Source organism: Serinus canaria, chromosome 7 (genome assembly GCF_022539315.1).
Source record: "Serinus canaria isolate serCan28SL12 chromosome 7, serCan2020, whole genome shotgun sequence".
Lineage (NCBI taxonomy): Eukaryota > Metazoa > Chordata > Aves > Passeriformes > Fringillidae > Serinus > Serinus canaria.
Window position 1 is genome coordinate 13,582,224 of NC_066321.1, and position 24,665 is coordinate 13,606,888.

A 24,665-nucleotide genomic window follows, 5' to 3' on the forward strand; every position below is an offset into this window, starting at 1 on the left:
TGCAAAGGACAAAACTCTCTCAAGCACAGTGTGATTTGTCAACAAGCACAAAAACAAATTCCACAGGAAGCCAAGCACAACATTCAGAGGTGGACACTTGGAAATACAGGTAAAACAAGTGCTTTTGTTTTGTTTGTGGGTGCAACAGAGAACTCAGGAAAGCAGAAACATAACCCCCTGAATTAATGATGAATCCCAGTACTCAGAGATGTGTCTTTTAAACAACCTTTGATAATTGGCCTCTTGGTAGCATGTAGCTAACATCCTGAAATAATGGAACAGAAATCGGCATCAATCAACACAGCATGAAGCTCCTTGTTCTCCAGTAAACACATATTCCTGCTAAACACTGGTGGCTGTTTGTCCTAAATTTAACATCAATTAGGGCCTGATCCTCAGTTCTGCCAGGAGGGATGAATGTCCTCCATACCCATCCAAGTCCATCAAGAAACACAGAAATATCTCAGCAGCTCTTAGAAGACATTCTGCAGAGTCTGACCCTTGGCAGTTGGATAGCTTGAATGCTAGCATTGCCCAGAGCACTTACACTGACAGTCAGGCATCCTTGCACATTTCTTTACAACAAAGCAGAAAGAAAAATATTCTAGTGCTGGGCTTCTGCTGAGGATCTCAAGAGCCAGGAAATCTGCAGCAGAGTTAACAGGGGTTAGAAAGAGGAAAAAGAAGAGGTGGCATTGATGCAGGGAAGCATAAATAATTGGTGTGAAGATTCCTTCATGTCAGAAAGACAAACTGAGCTAATTTTCCATGAGTATCCCAAGAGGAATAGAGTCTCATTTTATTTCAGCTAGGGAAAAGAGGTTATTCTGCCATGCTACTCCTTTTCTGGTGCAAAATGGAAAGAAAGTTTCTCATATCTCCATCGAGAGATTTTTCAAGACTGAGAATGCAGAAGGGAGATTGAGGTTTACAACAACATGCACCACAGTTTGTCCCTGCCTCTGTCCTAAGGAATCAGCAAATTGTTGCCAGTCTGCAGCCACTGGTGAAGATCCCCATATTTACAGCCCTTCACATTCAGCCCTTCCTGTCCAAAGCAATTGGAAAAGCCTTTGGTGAAAGCAAACACGTGCTGTAGGGATGGGCAGCACCTCTGCCTTTGAGGCAGCTCACTTCCCATGGGAGCAGCCTACCACAAGGTAAAGGGGGCCACTCTCAGCAGATTAACTCACACAGCCAAGGAAGCAGCAGTCTGCAAGTGCCACACAGCAAGCAGCACACTGACAGTGAGACTCCCATTGAGATGTAAAGTAAAATCAGGTCCTCTGAACAGAGCTGAAATTTGTGAAAATCCAGGGGCCTCAAGGGGTGAAAAGGCCAGACCTCAGTGGTGCCATCAGACAGGGAGATGCAATGGGGATTATGGACATAACTGCAAGGGCTTTACTGTCACAGAGGAGAATGTCCTGCACCAGACTGCTCTTCCCAACCTGGGAAAAAGCAAGAAATTGTCATTATCTCTCATCCATCATTCTGGCAGCTGATAAGGAGAGGGAATACTGTGCCAGCCTCGTATCTGCCCTCTTAGCTTTGACAGACCTGAGCCCAGCAAGTCTTGTTCTGTGCCTTCTGGCTGACACCAGCACAGGTCAAATCTTAGTGGCTTTTGGAGGCAGCAAGTTCACCACCTTTGAGAGGCAGCCAAAGAAGCCCCAGTGAGGTCACAAATGGGGTTTCTCCCACTGTCAAATCGAGACAACTCAGATGAATTGCACAGAAATCAATGAATTATGACTGTCATTCCTGTGCATCAGAAAAAAAAATACTATTTCCTTAATTTCTTATCTTTTCTGGGATTTAAAACATGCACAACTGCAGTGCTTCCATTTTTTGCTTGGAAATTAGAATATTCAATGCAAATTAAGAACCAGATTAAAACTTCCCAGTAAAACAATAGGCTGCAGGAAAGTGCTGATCTGATGAAATGTAAAGTTTCATAGTAATAACTTGATTGCAAAGTTTCATGGGAAAAATTTTGCCTAAGTGAGGTCAGATGTCTCATTTCCCATCCATCTAAAAAAGCTAGAGTGATATTTAAAATAATACTATTGATAATAGGGGTAAAATATTATCTTTTGGCCATGGTCAACCTTTGCCTAAATTAAACATTTGGACAAACTCGGAGTGAAACCTTTTGAGAGTATGCTTTTCAGAGCATAAGATAAAATATCTAATATGGCAATAACAAAACTTAAACATATATGACAGTAGTATCAAGAGTTGTGGTAACATTGCTTCTGTAATTACTGTTTGCTTTATAACTTCAGAGGATCTGGTCTTACTCTCACAGCTACTTTCTTTCTTCTTTCAGAGAATTTCCATGTAATTGCCTCAACCTCTGCATTTGCAGAATGCCTGTTGAGTGACTGCACCAGGCCAAAATAGACCCCATATTTAGGAGCTTAGCCAGAGAAACCCATTGAGGTAACAATAATAATACATCAAAAAAGGTTGAAAAGTAAATATTCCTGTAGCTATGCATTAAACTCACTCCATTCAGAGATCAAATATCTCAAAAGCTCCATCTTCAAGGTGGCCAAAAGCAGGTTGAAACTCAGCTGCTTTTGTGTGCACCCAGTCCATGCTGAGCTAGCCCAACCATGCTGGGTGTCCCATGGGGGTACAATTCAGCCTGTCTTTCTAAAAGGCACAAATGTCTTGTTCCAGAAGGCTAACAGAGCAATGTCCTTAGTCAGAAATGTGAACACCCCCCTCACTGTGTTTCTGGTTAAATGTATAACTCAGGCACCTATAGAATAATAAATCACCTATAGAAGTCAATGAAGGGGAAAAAAAAAGCAAAAAAAACCACCTGAACAGCTTGAATAGCAATTTACAAAGTTGCTCAGCACAGCAATATTTAAAGCTGTTCTTTACTATATGTCATTTTCAGATAAGTTAATAAAGAAATATAGGAGAGAATCAATTTTTAGTAATCATTACCATGTACAGTAGTGAAACCTCCAGGCTATTCAATTAATTCTAGACCATAATTATGACCCAGGAACAAATTTTATAAATCAGCATTTTTTTATTTAACCATACAAATCAGACTCTGATCTTGAGTGCAGATCAAGAGTTGTATATCTCACAGCTCTTGCTGTCTCAGAAAATAGACTCTCCAAGGATTCAAGCCTCTTGAGGCATAAATTGTGCACACTTCAAATTCCACAGGGATCATGGTAATTATAGTAATTTTTGACTCAACATGTCACAGTGCCCCAAAGACACTCAGGTACTTTAATAGAATGCAGAAAAGGAAAGGTGGCTGGATAATCTAATAAATTTTAGGTCTCAGGTGTAAGAGCAGATGTAAAAAATAACCAAACCAAAACCAAAGTCCATGCCCCACAAAATTAAAACAAACAAACAAAAAGAAAAAAAAAGTGAACAAAAACCAATAACCAACCAACAAAAAATACCCACAAAATCAGAGACCCAGTCTAGGATCAAACTCACCTGGAGAAGGCTACAGCAAAGGGAGCAGCTGAGTTTCCTACCCCTTGTAACACTTTCCCTTACTAGTGCAGTTACCCTCTGTGGATTTCAAAGCTCATTCTGGTTGCAGAATTAAATTTACAGTTTTAGTCTTACAACGTATTTTAGCAGGCAGCCCAAGGCTCAGAGGTGAAGCCACTTACCTAAGAACATCCAGTCAGTGAATTTCAAAAACCATAAACTGAACCCCTCAGTTCAAGAGGTCTCCATACACTCTAGGAATGCACACACCCCAAGGGATGCCAACAGCCCTCCCCACAGAATCCACAAGATCCTTTTCTAAAATCAGTGGTAGCTTGTTTGTTGTCACTCTGATTCTCAAGGAACATTTAGCACCAGCGATTTGGTCAGCTCACTGCTCCTGTCCAGGGCCCAGGTCTCTGTCATTCGTGCTGCACATCTGTTAGCTCACTCCCCTGCTTGAATCCACATGGTTTAAACATGGTCCTTGGGTGCTCATTCCAAGGATCAAGATGAGGAATCCCACAGAGCTCAGAGCTGCCACTCCAAAAATGTAAACCAGAGGTAAGCATGGGAGCTCAACAGATGAAGTCACTGCTGTAAATAACCAACAAAGGGGCAGAAAAAACAGCCCAAGCCCATTTTTTTTCTTCACTTTATTGTCGGATTCCAGCTCCAGTTTCACCAGTTTTAAGTAGGCAGGCAAGCTTAGTGATTAAAGAGATAATAAAAAGAGTTGGTCTCCCTTCACCTTTACAATTATTGATTCAATTTAACATCATTATCATTCTTTGGTTTCCAATTTTTCAGTAGAATATTTGGATTTTTTAAAGTATTAGTTGTTTGAAGATAAAATGCACATGGCTACTGCTGGAGGAGTATTGACAGGAGGTCTAAAAACCTTTTCTACAAACAAAGGTTTGAACTATGTTGTCACTGCACACCAATCTCTCCAAGTAGTGATGAAAGCAATGGGGCCCCCTCTTTGTGATAGACTTCTATTTCAGGAAAGTCTGGTGGTCTTTCAGCTACTAACATTTATCTCTGGCATTAATTTTGTGTATATTCCCTTCAAATCAAGGGAAAGCCATTAATGAAGAGCAATAACATTTCAGCTGCAGTGTCCTAATTCTGCACATTTGTCTGGGCAAAATATGTTTCCACCCATAGCAAGGTAGGTGATGGAAATACAGAGACATAATAAAACTAATAATAATAGCTTAAAAAATTGAAAAAGGGATACCATTTGTAGCACATGTACAAGAAGAACTGGCCTTTTAAAAACATTCAAAAATTAGGAAACATCATTATTTTTTAATAGAGAGAACACAGTGACTACTGCAAATAAGAAAAAATTTGACCTAAAATGAGATTTGACCACAATTAATCTACATAATAAATGCTGAATGAAGCTCTCTATGCGAACCTACCAAGATATTTTATCAGCTTGTCTTTAAAACAGAAGAAAGAAGGCAATAAGCATTCATCTTTGCATGTAGCAATTTTGTCTTTCTTACACAAATGCCTTTTTTTCAGACACCTCTTTTTTAAAAAGTTAATCAAAACAGATAACCAGCCTGGTTTCAAAACTAAAAAGGTTCAGCGAAACATTCAGACTTTGAAAAGCTTATTGAAATTCCCTGACAAATGACACTGTTAATTTGTAGACAGCTAAAGTAGTAAGTAAAGACATCCTAACTCAAACAAACTCCAAAAACATAAAAAAGACATGGTGGTCAGGAAAAAAACGAATATAGGCAGTTAAAGTATTTAACATAAATATTTAATTGACTTTAAAGTTCAAACAATTCATTACAGACAAAATTGGCATATGCAATTCCATCACATGCCTTCCATACATCTTGTAATCTATTCTATAAAATATATTCAAGATGTTTTTAACTGAGAATCATATGAAATTTCATATGAAATTGGTGAGAATTTAAGTATATGATTTACTTTGACTACTTCTTTTCGAGAAAGTTGATGAAATCTTGAAATCAGAGAACCAAGTGGAACAAACTCTGGAGAGGAGATATGAGGAAATCAAATGCAATTTAAAAAAATCCTGAAAATTTGGCAATGGAGTGAACACAATCAAATGTTCTGAGATGAAATGAGGTGCAGGACCCAAAATGGCCAAAATTATTCCCACTGAAATCCCAAAATCAGGGAAGAAAAGTAAACAAAGAGACAGGGGAAGAAATGAAATGCTAAAACCCCCCCCACCAAACAGAAACTTCCGAAATCAGGTGAAAACAATAAAAGCAAGTGGGACCAAAGCTTGCCCAACTGATCCTCATTGTAATTGCAAGATTTCATTCCCTTTCCTGAACTGAAACAAATTATATTTTTGTATATGATGTTTCTGGGGTTTTTTTTTTGTTCGGTTCAGCTTTGACATCACAGCTTGGAGTGAGACAGATGATGACAGACATGATTGATGACATATGCTGAAGAGTTGTTATTCCATTCTAGAAAGTTCAATATTCACTTGTTGTTTTTCCATGAGTGACAGGGAGTGCAAGTCCACTGCCAGCTGAAAGCACTCAATTGGACCTCTCACCATATGATGTGCCATGTTGTAGGAGAGCATTAGGGCAGCTGGTTTTTAAAAAAATGTCCAATTCCCAAGCTAGAGTGCTTACACTCAAAAGAAACCACCTTCTGGAGGTGACTGTGGTGGCTCTATATGCAACAAGAGTGGTGCTCCCACACCCAGTTTTAGAGTGACTCTGTTACCCTGGCCTGCTCCATACAGAAGAAGGTTCCACTCCCTCAGCTACTGGATTAAGGGTATTTTATGCACTGTGGTTTGCATCTTACCCAGTGTTCTGAGGCCCACCAATGTGCCTGACATTCCATAAGTAATGGTTTAAGGTTTTGCCACTGGAAGATTTCTTCAAGCAAAGCCAAGCTCCTGATAGGAGCAGTCCCAGAGGAGATCCATCAAATGAAAAAGTCATTTCTATTGGGAGCCTCAGAGACCCTCAGTCCTGCAGTTATTCTCTGGGGACATTTGTTTGTTTTCCTTCAAAAGAGCAGGCTTAAAATTAATCTCCTTTCGACAGAGATTGAATTTAAATATAATCAAACACATTACTTTGAAGCACTCATTTTTCTTGTTTAAATTTTTATAGATACACATATAATTGTGCTCAAGCACGAGATTTTCATGCTGGTTTCCAAAGCAGGTCAATCTCAGCACTGCCTGGCTGTAGAGGAGGTGACACGAGGAACCAGCTGTAAGTGCAGAATCTACTGCTCATTGCCTGGGGTGTAGAATAGACTATTGCAGTAGGAAGGGACCCACACAGGTGATGTAGTCCAACTTTACCTCAGCCCCATCAGCTAAGCTTCAGATCCCATAATTCTCAAAATAAAACTGCAGCCATGTGTTTTCTCAGGCACAAAGGTTCGCAGAGGTGGTGGAGAAGAGCTCCAGTCTAGCCACCACTCTTCTTCCAACTGAGCCACTGTGAGTATCCCTGTGCTGCCATTTCCAATTCCAGCTTCAGCACATGACTCTAGGGTCTGGGCACAAGGGTGATGGCAAACACACCATGATACTTCAAAGGCCACCATGATGTGGCCTTTTTGCCCTGCTCTTGCTCCTCTGGAGCCACACAAGCTGAAAAACTCACAAACAGCAATCAGACTCAGCTTGGTGACTTTTTCACCCTCCCCAAGCTGTTTAAGTTTCCTAGAACAGGGTGCTTGGGTACAGGATAGACAGGATGCATGGGGCAGGTACATTTTATCTTCCACTATGCTTTATAAGCTTTTCCTTCAAAACTGATTCATTGTACAAAATCTTTTAACTTCCTTTCTGGTCATTGCATCCTGTCCTTATCTTCTAGATTAGGCAAGCTATGCTACACCAAGGATATTCAAGGGAAGGTAGACTTGTCTCTAGGTAATTGCCCTTATTAATTACAAGAGTTTGAAGTGCAGGTGCACTAAGTCATTCCAGCATTTGATCCAAACTCAGATTTGGCTTCCCCAGTAGGAAGAAATTATTTAAATGAACTTGTATAAGCAGACCTTAAAGGGTTTATACTCTGTAGTAGAATAAATATCCTCAGAGTGTTTCCTTTCTTGGCTTCTAAATCAAGTTTGTCACAATGAAAGTGTGGAGAGGTACAATAGTCTCTCTACAAAGGAACAGCAACCACAGCAATTAGAGTTAAATTATTAATAAAAAAATAGCAGCATTTACCTATAAATGCAATCAGTCAGGGTGTTTAATATAGAGCAGTCAGAGCACAGTTTAAAGCAAAAATGAAAATCTGTAACCACTCTGAGTGTGAATTGGACTTGAATAGTACATTATGAAATTTGATATATTAAATGGGTCAAAATATTTTCAAAATGTCATACAAAGATTATTCCTCAATTTGGCTGTGATCAGCCTCAACAATCCAAAATGCTTACTCTGATGCCTTAGCCCTTTTGTTTTCTCACATTCCCAGCTAATCTCTTCACAGAGGGTACTGAGATGAGTAATGAGAAAGTTTTTATATCTAAACTGGATGTTATTCAAAAGGATGGATATTTTAATGCTGGGAGGGGGGTGGGGTTTTTATGTTGTTGTCGTTGTTTAGGTGTTCTTGCAGTGGTGCTGTGTGACTCAGTGTAGAATCAGCTCTCAATTTGGAGATTACTGTAATGTTTTTAATGCTCAGCTTTTAGGGTCCCAGCTGAAGAATCCATTACTCTGAGTTTTGGTTTCAAGTTCTTTGCTCTCTAGGAAAAGGGCAATGTAAGCACCAAGACACAGCAGAACTTGTGGGAGGATCTCCTCAGTCTCTCAAAGCTTTTCCAGTTTTCCTCACTGTCTGATAGCTCCACTGGCCCAGGGAAACTGCTTTCCAGAGCCCTGGAATTATCCTTCTGTGCACAGTACTGGCAGATGAGCACTTGGGACACCCCCTCATTTATTTCTCAAGCCTTAGTGACAGTGAGGTCAGTTCATCTTTGGCTGACTTTGTGCAGCAAGCAGGTGTGCCATGAAAGGATCAGGAAAAATATCAGCAGTCCTTGCTAGATGCCAGCACAGAGTACTGATCAAGCTTATCAGTCATCACACCTTTCACAAAGTTAGGAAAATAGTCAGACGTTCTTTGGAAAGGAAAGGTTCATCCTCCCAGTGCTAAATGTCTCCCAGAGTGGAGTAAAATAGTTGATCTCTACATGAAAACATTCTCTTGGGGATATGAGAGCTTGCCTTTAGCCTCAATCTTTGTTAAAAGGTGGAATTTCCAGGAAGAAAACCAGCCATCTTTCCCATCCTTGCCTCATAAAATATGCAAGAGAGTGTTGGCAATGAACCCTGCCTCAATTCGTCCACACTCCATCCTTGAAGCTTAAACATTTACTGTGCAGCAAAAAGAGTCACCATCTGATGGTAGGTTAAATCCATACTGATGCTCTCAGTGCATCAATAATTAAGCAGGAGCTTCAACCACATCATTTAATATGACAAAATGTTTCTTAAGAATTGTGAAATTATCACCCCCCAAAAAAGAAAGAATTAGTAAGATTATAAAGAACCCATCATGCTCAGTGGCCTATGTTCAGAGACATAGAGCATTCCTTCCACTTACTTTAACACAGCAGTAGCACTCAATAGCTTCAGGCTGTAATTAACAGCACAAAGCTCTCTTACTGGGAGACAGGATAACAATTCAGCAAAGTATATCTATATTCTGCAGCAGGTTCCTGAGATGCTCAGGGTTTAAATAGCTTTTAAGGCAAAGCTAAAGGAAGTTGCACAAATTACAGTTAGTACAGGTGAAGAGAAGCCACAGAAGCCAAGAACTAATACAGGAAATTAACACCCTTAATTAATTCTGCTGGCATAGCCTGCTAGCTCCAATCAAAAATGCTGCAGTGTAAGCTGTTCTCCACAGTTCTGGGGCTTTAGAAACATCACATACCAAGTTGCTTCCAAAGCCATTGCCATACATTCTCTTGGAATAATACTATAGCATTAAAAAAATAGAAGCTGTAACAATGGTCTTGGTTTTAGAGTTCATGAAAAAGAGTTTAGAAAATTTTTCTACACATGGAACCAAAAGACCAAGAGAATTCAGGACTATTCTCCAAAGATCATATTCTCATCCTTTAACCTACAAATTTTGTGCAAGTAAAGGACAATTCCTACAGCTTTTAGTCCATTCCTAGAGACTTTTTAGGACAACACACTAGTTAAATAAATTGTTCTGATGGTGATAGCCTGCTATCAGACCTCATCTTTCCTGGGGTCTAATCTTCCATGCTTTTGTAAATAGAAAGGGATAGGTTACAGAACAACTGTGCACTCCCAGGTCTAAGTGTTGAAGGATATTTTCACTTGATCACAAATATCTGAGTCATCCCAGGTCACCTCAGTTGCAGCAGACCTGCAGATCACTGCTATGAAAACTATCTCAGGTAGTGTCAGCTCACCACATTCAAAAACTCTGCAGAAAAGAGCCTGGTTGCAATAAATAAGCTGGTCTGCATTTCTACCTTGTGCAGGTTGTCTGATGTCTGGACACCCAGGACTAATTGGTCAATTAAACAAAATTATCACAAGGGAAAAAGAGCAGCCCTGTAAAATTTTCCTGGTCAGGAAGTTTATAACCTCTTGGATTCTCCCTGTGGTGGCAGAAATGCCCTTTCTCATTGAGTTGCACTCATAATACTGCATTGTTAGCCTGAGTTAGCAGGTGCTGCACTGTGCAGAATTGCACCCAGCTCTACCATGTCCAGGTGAGAAAGGGACTCTCTTATGGTTGAAACAGGATGCACAGCAAAAACCCAAAACTGTAGATTCCCAGTGAAAGCCCTGCCTCCATCATTTCAGTCTCTCTCTGCCTTGGTTCCTCACACCTGAAAATGAGGCTGGAAATGTTTACTCTATTCATCTTGGTTACTGTTATTACAAATTCACTTGGGAAGGAATTTTCTCCCATCATGTGTGTGTCTATCTGGTGGCTGTCACAGAGGAATCCTGTTAGCTCAGATCTGGCCATATTCTTTTGATGCTACTGGTACTACTATCAGTAAAAATGTCACTTCTCTGTCAGCAGCTTGATCCACAGTGAACTTTCCAACCCACAGTCTCACTAACTTCCCTTTTTTCCCTGGGACTTAAAATGACAATCTCAAAGCAACTTCTGCAGAAAATTTAACTTTTGTTAAACTACAATCAGTGTAATACAGAGACTAAAGCATTTCTTTCCTGGTATATAAATATGGATTCTTGGTATATAAATATGGATTTGGTTACCAGCTAAGTTGGAAGGAAAAGCAGTAAGAAAGATTTGCTGCACAGGTTTAAAACATTTTAAGTCCTACCTGGAAAAGGTGAAGGATCAATATTTAAAACAGAATGTGTCTTTTTTTAATTTAAAATCAATGTTTACTCAAACTGCTTGAGACTAATTAAATTACTAGTAGTAAGGAAAAAAAGTATCCTGAGAAGTCAGCTTTTCTGCAACCACTCACAATGACGAGAGCATTTTTTGCTGTAGCTAAAAAGCAACCTATGAGATCCATTTCTGATTTATTTCTGTTTACCATAGGTGGGTTCTCTCCACTCTCCCTCCTAATAGGGGGAAAAAACAAGCTCAGAAGCAGCAGCAGCAGAGCTAATACTGTTGTAGCATACCTTCAGATCTCTGTGTCTGTGTTTGGGGCTGGCTGCAAGGTCTTTGCCTTCCTTCATATTCAGATATGCAGAAGTTCTGGTAGGAAGCATCACCTCAAAAGCACCACAAGCTTTGGAGCAGCCAGGTCAGTCTACACCCTGGGGACTGTGGTGAGTATAATTTCCCCTGCACAGTTTCTCCAGCCTGTAATTCCACAAGATGCCAGCTCCACAGTACAGTACAGGACAATCCTACCCTGTTCCTCTCCAAGTTTCTGCTCCTACTTTTCCAGCTCAGCACTCTTTCCATTTGCTGACCTGTTTGGTGTGGTCCCACAAATACCAACTGTATTATTAAACTTAAAAACAGTCCTTTATTCTTACACCAGTTTCACATTTGCATTGTGGGTATTCTTAACTTAAAATAAATGAAGAAAGAAGGAATAAATGAAGAAAGAAATGAAGAAAGACTCAAAATAAATGAAGGAAAAAAACCAGACTGCTGAATAATGTGCTTATTTATCCTTACCTACCTCTCCATATTAGCCATTTAACCAGTTTAAATACTCAAACCCCCAAGACAGAAGGTAGCAAGAAACAAAACCCTCACCTCAGAAAGATTGGAAAATCAATAGAATTTATTCATTAGCATTAATTAACAATTCTTAAAAAAATAATCAACATTGTTTTTAACTACTGTTTAAATCAAAGTGAAAGCAATGCAGAATCAGTGTCCTGCATTGTCAAAAAGAGACAGGCCTGGTTCACAAGAGTAAGATTGAGGCTAAATAATAAAATACCCATTAGAGAAGAAATTCAAGACTAGGATTTTTCTCATCTCCTGGTGTCAGATAAGTGACACATCAGATTACACATCAATCCCCAAAATAAAAAGGAATAAAAGTTTTGGAAGACTCAGCCTCAAGTTTACTGAGGCAAATGAGTTAGGGATCTCTAATGGTAGAGTTGTCAGAGATACATGTCAAGGGTGACATTAAAAAGCTTCTTTAGATAAAGCCTGGGTGGGTTTGTTTGTTGACCAGCAATCTTGCAGAAGATGCAAGAGGCTGTAACAGCAGCACAAAACATACTTGAAGAATGGTTCTGGAGAGCAGTTAACACTTGAACTAACCATCATCTCCCCTGAGTTAGGTTCAGAAAATGCCAGTATTGAAAAGCTGGGCTTCTAACATTAATCTTTTAATACAGTGCTCATGCTGAAAATGTGTATACCTTGACAATCTATGGTTTCTGAAACCTAAAAAGATTGATGGCAAGAAGAAAAATGTTGCTGTAAAAAAGAAGGTCTTAATCACTTTTGCAGAATAATGATGGACTCCATCCAATTTAAAAACCTGTCTGACCAATGTGCTCTACTAAATGTGTTTTGGGGGCATAAACTAAAGAGAAGACTTACAACAACAGAAAAAAAAAACAAAACACAACCATATGTCAACCACTTCCCAGCAGGCACTTGAGGGTAACATGTTCACTTGGAATCTGTTTCTATATTGTGCTGCATTGCCAGGAGCTCAGCTCCACACAGACACCCTCTTTCTCCCCTAGAGGGATGAGGGAGAAGATCAAAACAGTAAAAGTGAGAACACTCCTGGGTTGAGATAAAGACAGAGTAACAGGCAATGCAGCAGTAGGAAAGACCATGTTTTTTGTTTCCTCTGTTATATTCTTACTAACACATCTCTTACTCATGCAACAGCCCAGCCCAGACATCAAAGATTTCCAGGAACTGTAACAACCCCTGGAGAAAAATGCAAAAGGGCAATAAAGTATCCCTACAAAAACTTCATTCTAGAAGTGCTTAAAACATTTTTAATAGAAGGAAATTACTCCCAGGGTGGTTTGTTTAAAACACACTATACAGCCACTCTAATTTTAAATTCTCTAAGCAACAATATGGACTTATAAGAAGGAAGAAAACAATATCAGAAAGCTACTAGAAAAATCAAAGAGTACAGGAATTTCATTTGTACTATTGACACCTTGAGAAAGCAGATTAAAAAAATGCTACACCCCTATCTACCTCAAATTTGTGAGCCTGAGAGAGGGACTGAATGCTAAAATCCACAGGTCACTTGGCGTTCCCTCGGTTGTAGCTGCCAATGTTGATACTATTTCTGTCCTCTGAGCAGAATAGCAGCCACAAGGTTATGGTCACTCATTTTTGGAGATAATAAAGCCAGACAATCCCTCATCTGGCCCAATTAGGATAAAGCAGAGCCCAGCCATAAGGGGTCACCGGGGAAAGCAGAGCTGCTGCCATGCAGTAAGCTGGTTCCTGTAGTAGAATATCCCATTTGTGAGCTGGCTGTGCTCCACAGCCCTCCTGCATTCTGCACTGCTGCCAGCACCTGCCTGGGGTGACACAAATAGAGACAACTCTCTGGGCCAGCCTCCATCAGATGCAATTTAATTGATTTTTTTATGATGGAGCAGCACACCATAAAATTGAGAGCAGGGGGAAAGGACCATTTTAATTTCTCAGCTAGGCAGGAGAAATGACACATTTGTCCGTGTGAGGCCCATCAATGCTGCAGCTATGGCCAGCTCTGCCTCCCCATGTGTTTGCTAACCAGGTCCTAGCAAAGACATTGCTGAGGGTTTGTGTGACAGAAATCTGCTGTGGATAGGATATAAAAGGATCAGCATGGAGATCCTACTTCTACATTATCCTCCTGACTAGATCTCAGCTTTCTGGAGACAAGGAAATAAGGATATTCTTCGAGGCAGAACACTTTTACTCTCCTTCCATCACTTCTCTGCATTTCATGACTAATTTCCTTCACTAAGGACCAGGACAAGAAATAATTAGGTTGGTTTCATAGTTTGTTAAATTTTGTTTCCTACTAGCTAAAGGATCACCTTGGAGCTAAATACCTGGGCCTTTGGTCAGCACCTGCATTTACAGAGGACATATATCACCTTGAAAATTGAAGGAACAATCAGAAACCAAATTATAGTTCTCTTGGCTCATAAAAGTACAACAGAAGACCCAAACTGGACAACAATTAAGATTACAACAGAGCAAAGAGGCTGAGTATGTCTATATCAGAAGAAAGAGCAATGCAACTCAACTATCCCCTCTCTGCCCTCCTCAGAATATTTCAGAACTCCCCTCTGCATGCTTGGTCTCCAAAAGGAGAAAAGACAGCTTACTATCCATGTCACCAAACATGCCACAAAACATTTCACAGCAATGCAATTAATTTGACTTCAATTACAATGGTTAAGCCTTGGTGCAACACTTACCTTGCATTTCTCTCTGCTGCAGTGCAGAGCAGCAGTGAGAGGGGTGTCATTGGATTGACTTACTGCCAAATATCCATTGGTGCTGGATGGAAAATGCATCAGCCACCATGGACTTCAAACCTGCCTGTTTGATACACCCTGAGTAGAGCAGCTGTCTACAGATGTTGTGCTGCTGGTCAGCTGATCCCAGACCAGGGTTCACTACAGGATGGAGAACTCAAGTAGAACATCAGAAGGAGGTCAAACCCAAGTATGGAGAATACCAAGGTATTTTTCAGTCAGTTAATTTTTACAGACTCTGGTAGCTTTGCATTTCTACAGCCAAAAAGCACCAACTTTGAGCATAACTCGACTTTAGCTTCTGGTCCTGACTGTTTAAGTCTGGAATAATCCTAGTGACATCAAATAAGTATTTGCTAGGAGGGTATTTTTCTGAGAAATACTTTAGGATTTCTTCAAGAGTAAAAGAACTTGTGAAGAAGGCTCATATGCCATCTCTAGTTTTGTGTCAGCTCAAATGTTAAACTGTCTCCAGGAGGTAACTTGGACTCAGAAGAAGATGGGATACAATGGGCTCTGAGTATAGGGAAGTTCACTGCACAGAATTGTAGGGAAGGAAAAGGTGTTACTGCAGAGGAGGAGTACACAGGAATGATTAAATTCTGAGTCTTCATCTCTTTTTACAGTGAATTTTGACCTTGGATGTTTGGGGGAAAACATCTAACAATCACAAATCATGGAAGTACCTGCTTTGCTCAAGGGATCACAGTGAACACTGTACTCAGCTGCAGAACACCTTCAGTTGCAGCAATGTCTGGGATACTTTAAACTATGGAGAAAGGTAGCTGAAATCTGTTCCTTGTAAATCTAAGAGCACCAAATGTACTGAACTACCCAGAAGACCTGGTGAAAATTATCAGTAAAAGAGAACTCAAAATCCTCATTGCTCTTCCCTTGCTTTTCTCAGCTCTCTTTCAGAAGTCAGGACTGTACCTTCCTTCTGCACTTGAATAATGAAAGTCTTACAGATCCTCTTTTCTTATACAATTGCCAGATGAAATAAGTCTCCAGCCATCACCCCACCAAATTCTTGTACAAGAGAAAAAAAAATTGCATTCCCATTCCTCAAACAAGGAGACAAATCTTGGTGAACAGGATTGTGTGTTTCCTTTGATTCTGGGAAGGTGAAGCCAAAATATTATCTCACATTCTTCCAATGCAAAAAAACAGGTTTTATTTTTTGGGGATTTTACCTTTTTCTTTTTTTACTATATTGCTGGGGAAAGTTAGCAGTGAATACCCACAAGGTTGAGAGCTCCAGGAGGTGAAAGAAAAAATTCTGTGCTGCACACATAATAAGCTGAGCAACTAACCCCCATGTCCACCCAGCCAGCAAAGCTGTCAAGCTCCAGCAATCCCAGCTTCAGAGTAAAGTCATTTCCATATCACCTAATGAAGGATGCACAGACATTTGTTATTACCATTAATTTATTAAATGGGCAAGGGCACCAGCAATCATCAGCCTCATTATAACCCTGAGAGAACTTGTTGAAAATCACAGGAGGGCAGGGCAAGGAAAATTAACTGCCCACACAAACCTCAGCTACATACTAGGATCCTGAAGTGTCATCCTTCTAATGCTGTTTATGACGACAGACAGATTTAATTAACTGCTTAAAGCTCAAGTGTTCCTGCAAGAGCTTGCTTTGATGGGAAGAAAAAAAAAAAACACACACACACAAGAAAACCCCAGGGTTCCCAAAACCTGACTAAACTGAACTTATTTTCAGAGTTGGCTAGCAGAAAATAATACCTCTAAATTGCTGTGGACATGCACAGTTTGAAACAAGTGTCTTCCATACTCTTTATGCCATTAGGGGTATTCCCTATGTAGGGTTTCCCAATTTTTTCTCCTGTCTGTGAAATATTTTTCCAGCCTGTCACATTTGTGGGAAACCTCCAGACATTTAAAAAGATCTTTAGATTGCTATCACAAAGTCACAGACATTTAAACACTGCAGAGAGCTGCCTATCACAACTACTGTCTTGAGGACAGTTTGGAAATTATTTTGAGCACAGACCTTGGTGGGGGTGGAAGGATCCCAGCTGCCCCAGTCAGTGGCTGGAGCCTGCACTTGGAGACCACAGAGCAAATTCTTAAATGCTTACAACCTGCTGAGGGGGTTTAACCCTTTGCTGAAGGTAACCCCTGAACAAAGGGCTGGGATGGGAAGTTCAAGGGCAATATTGCTCCAGCCACACTGTAGCCCATTAATGGCCCAGATAAATTGCTACTACTGCCCTGTTAACTCAGAGCTTTCATGCTGGTCCACAGCCTGCTAGTTAGCTGACAGAAAGTGCTGCTTTCTTTCAAAGTGGTTTCCATTTTTTTTCACCAACATTCACCCAGCACCAAGACACATTTGTCTATAAAGACAGTCCATTAAAATAATTTTTCATTAAAGCCTGAGGGCCATAACAAACCTTACCCAAATGAAATTTCACTTCTTACATCAATACATAAATTGATGAGCTCTTTCTGTCTCCAAACTCAGCTGAGGATGCAGCCACTTCTTCCAAGCCACAGGATTTTAAAAATTGGCAGCACCTTAGGGCTTTATCAAAAACCCAAAAAAGGCTAATGTCTTCAGGTCACTGGCCCTGAGGGCAATTTCACAAGGGGACATGCAAGATCTTCAGGGATTTCCAAGCACAGGTGGGAACTGCTGTATAAGGTGAGCACCTTTAAAGCAGAGGTGCTTTAGAGCTCAGCACACTTGAAATCAGAATCTTCAGGGAGAGGCAGGCACAACAGGGGGTGTGGAGCTGGAAGCACATTTCACTCCAGGGCTACTTTATGTTCCTGCTGTTTTTTCAGAAAGGCAAGATCTTTTACAGTCATACTCCATATGCATAGAAACATACCTGGGAGGGAGCTATAAAATAAGCCATTCTCTCTGTCGCCTCTAATAATTCCTGCCAAGTATTAAAAACTGCTTCTTTTCTTATACTTTCTGTCTTTTCCTGCTTTCACATTAACTCACAGGGCACCTGGGAAGCTTGACTTGGAATTACTCCTCCCTCCCTCTAATTCATCTCTCTTGAAGAGTCTTACCTCTGCCATCCCAAGCTCCTCATCTCACAACCCTTCCCTTCTCAGGCTGCTTTCCACCAGCACACCATGCAGGAAGCATGTTTTATGGATGACTCACTGAGCACTAAGGTGCTGCTGCTTCCATTAATTTGCTGCCTGGGTAAATAATTTACAGCTTTTTAGCTGAAGGTACACAGCTGGAACAAGGCAGCCAAAAGTGGAGTGCCACAGGTGGATTACCCACCCAAACAAATCCTCTCTGCACCAGGCTTTTTTTTTTTTGCTCAGTTGTAGGCACTAGCAATTTTAAGCCCATCAGATCTCAAGTCTCACCCTTTCTGTTATTACTCTTTCTTCTGTGACAGTGCCTAGAAATCACATTTGTTGATTGCTGAAATACACTGTTTCAGGCAGCAGAAGTGGAGCAAAACATCAAGAGCACACTGAAAGGCCAAACTCACCCCTCCACAGCTAATATAGAAACTAGGAATGGCAAACAAGCATGGCCTGCTCTCTCTGCCTTTTTCTCTATCTTCTCCCACTCAGTTGCCTCCTTGCCATGCTGTACCCAGGCACTTATACACAGACATTCATAGGAAATTTCCTGGGAATATTTGTTAAAGTCAACCCTTGTCCTTATCCTCCTTCTATTTCTATCTGAATCATACTGTCCTTACCACCACAGAAGCAGGGCATTGATGAAGATGCACCAGTAGGAGAAAGACAGCAAAGCAGCAACATGCACTGAAATTGCTAGAGCTGTAAATGTCACTGTCCTGGTGGGGAAATATAGCAGACTCCCTGTGGACTTTGTCTCATATGGATTATGTCTCATCATGAGGAACACAGGTAGCAGTGAAGTCTAAATTTCTTGCACCAATTTGCACACAAAAAGTTGGAACCATGGCCTCTTAGCACTGGTTCCATTCTGAGGCATTTTCCATTTGTGTGACATCCTCCTCTCCTGCTAAACATGGTGTTTGACTCAGAGCAGTGCTGGACTGTCACACAGGGCTCCCATGTTCCACTAGCTGTGGGGACCCAATTTGCACTCTCAAAAGAGATATTGTTACTCTGGAAAAGGTGCCTGGATCAGCTAAAGGAGTCAGACTGAACCTGTGCTTCAACAGTGCATTAAATGAAACTCAGATGTCACCTAAGATAAGGCTGAGCTGTAAGGGAGTTATTTCAAAATAAAAACAGCAAGGGAGCAAGGGCACCAGGGTGCACACAACACCTCACTCTGGGGCTGGCTGGTGTGAGGAGCAATGTGCAGCCCTTCCCTGAGATTTCTTGCTGGGGCCAGAGGTGAGATTACTTTTTGGAAAGGTAATCTCTACACTAATGTTTAGCAATAATAGCACTTTGCCCTTAAATTGCATGTCCCAGCTCAGGATCAGACTCAGTGGAACAGCTACGTTATAGCTTTGTGGGAGGAAGCACATTTATTAATTATACAGCATGATTGGTAGGCAATATCAAGGGTGCTACCCATGCCTTCTTTCACAAGGCTGCTTGTGATCAGGGCTATATTTGACCAGATGCTGTGCAATTATGCAGTTTAAAAACATGTTTTAGTCTGAACAAGCCTATAGCTTAGATGCCCTTAAATTATTTAAGCACCTAATTCAGCACAGGCACTCAACAATTGCCTTTGGCTTTCATGTACACAAGCTAAGGTTCCAAATATCTTAACACATGTACTTTGATAAATTCAAGAAGCAGAAAGTTATCCCATGTAAGGACATCACACAGAGAATAGATTCTGAAAGAGTTCCAGGGTAAACTAGGTCAATAATGTATACTATTGACCTAGTATATCAGGATCACAGGCTAACTGGTGCAAGACTGTGTTGTAGTCAAAAAGATAATTTTCCTACAAGTCCCTCACAGCTCAGAGGAGCAGGAATAGGGCTCAGGAGTCCTGTCTGGACAGTATTCCTCCCTCAGGCATGCAAATATCCTCTTCATCCTGAAACCAAGAGTCAGAGGGTACTTTAAGCCAAGTACAGCATGTGGAAAGACAGCCCAAAGCCTCAGGACACCAGAGGGATGTTTTACTATCTTTGCTTGGTTTTGACAAGTGTGAGTAATGTGAGCACTGGGGCATCTTCCAACCGCAGGGAAATTATTTAAAAGAAGTTCTCAATAACCCCAGTATGACACATTGGGGACAGCCATGAGAAGGAGAGAGGGACAGAGCCTATCTTCAGCAGGGTAAAGACAAGGCTGTCTATCCCTGGCTTTGCTGAATGACAATTACACCTGGCAAATCTGACGATTTATTGCCTCTTAGGCAGTTACTCAGAGATGCTGATGCACCTGCTCCTGGGGCTGAGTGACAGCCAGGCTGGGCAGAAAAGCAGGCAGCTAACGGGTGCAGGAAAGCATATGATACTTGTCAGGGCCAATCTGGCTGACAACTGTGTTGTGCCAGGTCTTCCCAGGCTGGCTGGAGAACCATAAAACAGGACCCAACCTCTAGCTGCAGCCAGCCTTTGCTGGGCCTGGGGAAGGGCAGAGCAGAGGCAGATATTTGCAGCAGGGCTCAGGAGGATTGCCTGGAGACACAGTGCTTATCTCTGCCAGCAGCAGGGACGAACCCTGTGCTGCCATTTCTCACCCAAACTGTAGAATTCAGAGTAATCCTGTGCTCTTTGAAATGCTGAAAGACAGCCCGGAGATGTTTACAAAGGCCAAGATATGCCACTGGCACAAAGCATCAGTGCACCCAAGACATCTGGGAAGCTGAACATCCAGCTGCATGCAGCCAGCCTGGAAGATGTGCTGCAGAAGTCCCACTTCTGCACACTGTCAGCTCTGGTAAGGCAGGCAATGTCAGCCTCTTTGTTGGCTGATGAAGAAGCCCCCATCCCAAGTGTGTTTTCATTTGCTTGCCCAATAGATGGGAAGTTTATCCAAGACAGAGCAGGCAGTGCAAAGCCAATCTTTTGGCTGTCCCAGCTCTCAGAAGAATATGGAGTTGTGTGGACTTTTCTAACATGTACAGACCAGCCTTTCTTCAGGCTGAACTATCAATGGTTTTCACCTCTTGGACTGCAGTTTTAGTAAAACTGAGAATCGAGGCTCCCTGAGCCATAGGACTGGCTTCAAAAAGGAAGCAGGGAGAAATCTGCTTGACTTGCCTTGTGGGTGATAGGCTTTGGGCTAAACTTTTCTCCACTGTACTGAGCATAGCAAGGTTCCTCAAAGAAAAGAAAAGGAAAAAAATATTTTTTTAATCAACCTGCTATTTCTGTTACAGCAGAGCCTAATCAGAGTCCCATCCCAGTCTGTATACAAACTGAAGCAGCAAAAAGCCAGGAAAGAAAAAGGAGAGCAGAGGACAGAGAGTGCCTCCAGGTCAGCCTGGAGCAATGGCAGGATACAGGCCAGCTCTGCTCAGTGTGCAGTAGAATGCCAGTGAAAGCCCCATGCAAAGTTTTTAACTGAGCATTTAAAATGGATTTGTATTCTTCATGCTGAATACATTTCTCTCAGTACCTATAGACACATTCCCTGATATACCTCAGTAAAGCATTGTGGTACTCTGTGCCTTGCACATGAGATGGCACTTTATCAATGGGTAAACACCCATGATTTTCTTCAACAGATGTATGAAGAAAATATAGGTAAAAATTGGAATTTGCATCTACCAAAAACCAGTTTCTGACTGCTCTCAAAACAGCTTTTTATCTTCCAGAATTCATGAAATTCTGGGACAAATACAGTAAGAATTAGGAGAGGATTAAATATGTTTATTCTGGGTTTCCATTTTGGACCAGATTTTTGACTCTAGCAGACAAGGCAGGTGTTTTACTACAGATTCTGCAAGCAGGTAAGATCTGACCCTGAGTAGCTAATGCAGTAAAAATACAACCCAAGCAACAGTAAATCTCTGGATTAATAATGGACAGGGAGGCTGAAAGGGACTGCACAAAAGCTGAGCTCAATTTTTGTGCAGAACCTGGATAGAGAAATAATGGATGCCCTTCCCACAGGTCTGTAGTTGTGCTCTTATTTGTTATGGCAACATGGCAGGTGGAAAATAAAGTTGAGCCATTTCCAGAGCAGAGGTGGACTCATTTTTATGGTCCTGCCATGCTGCTGTGATGGTCTTTGGCTGTTTTAATGGTTTTGGTTTTATGCTACTGCAAGGTGAAAAATGCGCCACATCCTGCACCAAGAGTGAAAAATATCTGCTTTTCTCAAAATAGACTGAAGGGGAAAAAGGAAGGACACAGGGATAGCAAGAGGCCATACACATGCTCCCATAATTGCCATCAGTTGAGAAAGTCCAGGTTTATTGGCAGCTGGTTTTCTCTTCTCTCTCTTTCCAAAGCCTAAGACTCCCATTAAACTGCCATTCTCATCCCAGAGACCCTGATCCAAAACTACTTAACAAACTACTAATTTTAGTCTTAACTACTTATTTTAGTCTTGAGAGATCAAGACCAGAATTCAAGTGTACCAGGAAAGATGAAACAACGTTTGCAAGTGACCAAAAGAAAGAGCAGTGGCCTGGGTGTGGAAGATGAAGGGCATGCAGGTCACTGATTTGTCACAGGGGCTATGAAGGGAGCTCAGTATAGGGTACCTGAGGTTGGATTGTGTGCTATCATCTTCATTTACATGTTGACTCTTAGATATTTAAGGCAGTACAAGAGTATTAGTAATGAAAAAATTGGTTAAGGCTGCGGTTCAGCCCTGTCTTGTCAACTCCCAGCAAGCTTAGTTGAAGGACTTCTGGCACTTTGCAGAAACCACGAGCTGGAGTTCAGGCTGTGGGTCCTGCTGATGCAAGCACAGCCCTTTCTTTACTGTGATCCAGTGTGTCCTCTTTTTCCCCAGTCACCAAAGATGATAAGCCTCCCTCTAGATGACCTCCATCAAAGTACAATAAGACCCAGCAACATCCCCCTGTATTTTCCTAGGCCTTTTGCTCAACATCAAGAGGACAAAGAGAAGTTAGAGAGCACTACATACTGGAATTCAGAGTTTGGGCGTTTGTTGTTATATACTTTATTAGTGTTATAATTTTCATTAATACAATAAGTAAATAGGTACCTTTGAAAGCCTCTTTTGTGTCTGAAATCTGGAAGACTGATTTTCATTATTACCCCTGCAGGAGTGGAAGCACAAAAGAAAGAAAGTTTTTAAACATTTGTCTACTCATTACTCTGGAATGACTTCTATCAGTAAAAAGACCCAGAATAATTCCAGTTTTGCCTTCATGTACATAGATTATTTTATGTTCAAGCTCGTACTGTGCCTTCACCCAAAGCTGAACAGACATTGCTCTTTCAGCATATGGAGAAAAATGTGCTACATCTAGACCATTTTGACCCTTCACTTGTTTTCTTATTATACTCTTGTACTCTTGCATATTTCTCTCTCTCTTTTTGGTTTGTTTTTTTTTTTTTTCTTCTATTTGCAGTGCAAGAAGCAGAACACAATCACCCAGAGATTTGGATGCAGATAGATAGAAATCCATGAGCTGTGGATGCTGCCTAAATTAACTGCAAATGGACAGGAGTGTCTCAAAGCTCTGTCTTTCATCAGCATTTCTCATCTAAGTGCCCAAATGCCTTGCAGGTATGATCATTTATAAATGCAACAGGTGCAATTCAAATGGGGAGAGTGAATGTATGAGAGAGAAAAAAACCCTGTGTTTTTCTCACATCAATAACAAGGTAATAGAAGAAACCACCTGTGAAGAAAGGCGTGATTAATGAAAACAAATGCAAGAAATTGGAAATGAAAACAAATGCAAGAAATTGGAAATATAAACAAACTATGGCAGTAGTGCTTTAGTTTCAACAGTTTTGAAGTTCAGATCCACTAGTAAAGCACAACATAAAAGCTTGCAATATATGGAATAAACAGGAGTTTGAGAGATGAAAAAATGTGCCATAAAAATAAGAAGGTTAAAAAGAGATTCACAATGCATAAACAAAACAGGCAACAGTTCTGCAGATACTGAGGGCAGATCTCTGCTACAAACATTTGTCTGACAATTAATTACTTCTATGGTTTGTAACCTGAAATCCTATAGGACTGCATGGTCTTCTATGCTGATCCATTGAAGGGCTTCAGAGATTGATGGCAACATCACTGGCAAGGCACATTCAGCCTGGGCACAGCAGGGCTGTAAGTTTCTCCTTTCAGTAATGCTTGCAGAAGGTGCTGTGAGGAACTCTGGTGCCTGGTCAAATCCACATCCCAGTTCTCTGGGCTTCTTCCCAGTTCCCAGGAGTCATTGCCCTTCAGGGATGCAGGTAAAGATCTCCAAGACTGCAGACTTCTGCTCTGGTCTGATCTCAGGACTACTGGTTTTTGACTAATTTTTAGCCCAATTGCACGAATTTCTGGATTAATCCTACAAGGAACTCTATGTGCCCAGCTATTAGCAGACCTCTGTTGAATAGTTATGTGCTCATTCAGCCTTTGGGAGGGGAGTTAATCATGAAGGGAAACAATTCCCACAGTGCCTTTGGTTTAGCATATCTCAACTGCTCTGGCCCAAGGGGATTTCTCAGGCTAAACAGAGCCTGATTGTCAGATGTTAAACAGATGTATCTTAAGAGACAACTGTGGCAAAATACAGCTCATTGTTTATTTCTTTGATACATACTGTAAAGTCTATTTGGTAAAAGTAACAGAGACATTCACAGAAAATTATGATGGCGAATAATTATAGTGCTCTAATTTTTATTGTAATATTTATGCTATAGCAATGGACCAAAAAGTGAAATCAAGACCTTGTTGTAACAGATGCTATACAAACACAAAGTGAGAGCAATGAGTCCCTGCTGTGAAAAATTTTATTCTTCACTGAAGACAGGAATTCACTGGCACAGGTCTTCACAGCACAATGGCTAATTAGTCAGTGCAGTAGCGTCCGTTAATTAAAACATAATAATAGACAAACCACATATCCTTGGACAGCCTCCGATAGGAATGTGCATTCCTTGCTGCTGGTGCTGAGCATTTCTTAGCATGGATCAGTCCCCAAAGGCACCCAAAGCTATGGTTTAATTCTGAGGAGAGTATCCTCAGGGTGGTGGTAACCAGTATTTAAGATAAAAAACACCCGCCCTACCAATATTACTTCCTTGCAGAGAGAAGTGGGGGGGGAATCCCTTCTCCCCTCCTCTCTGAGGAATGCACTTGCCTCTCCCCAAATTC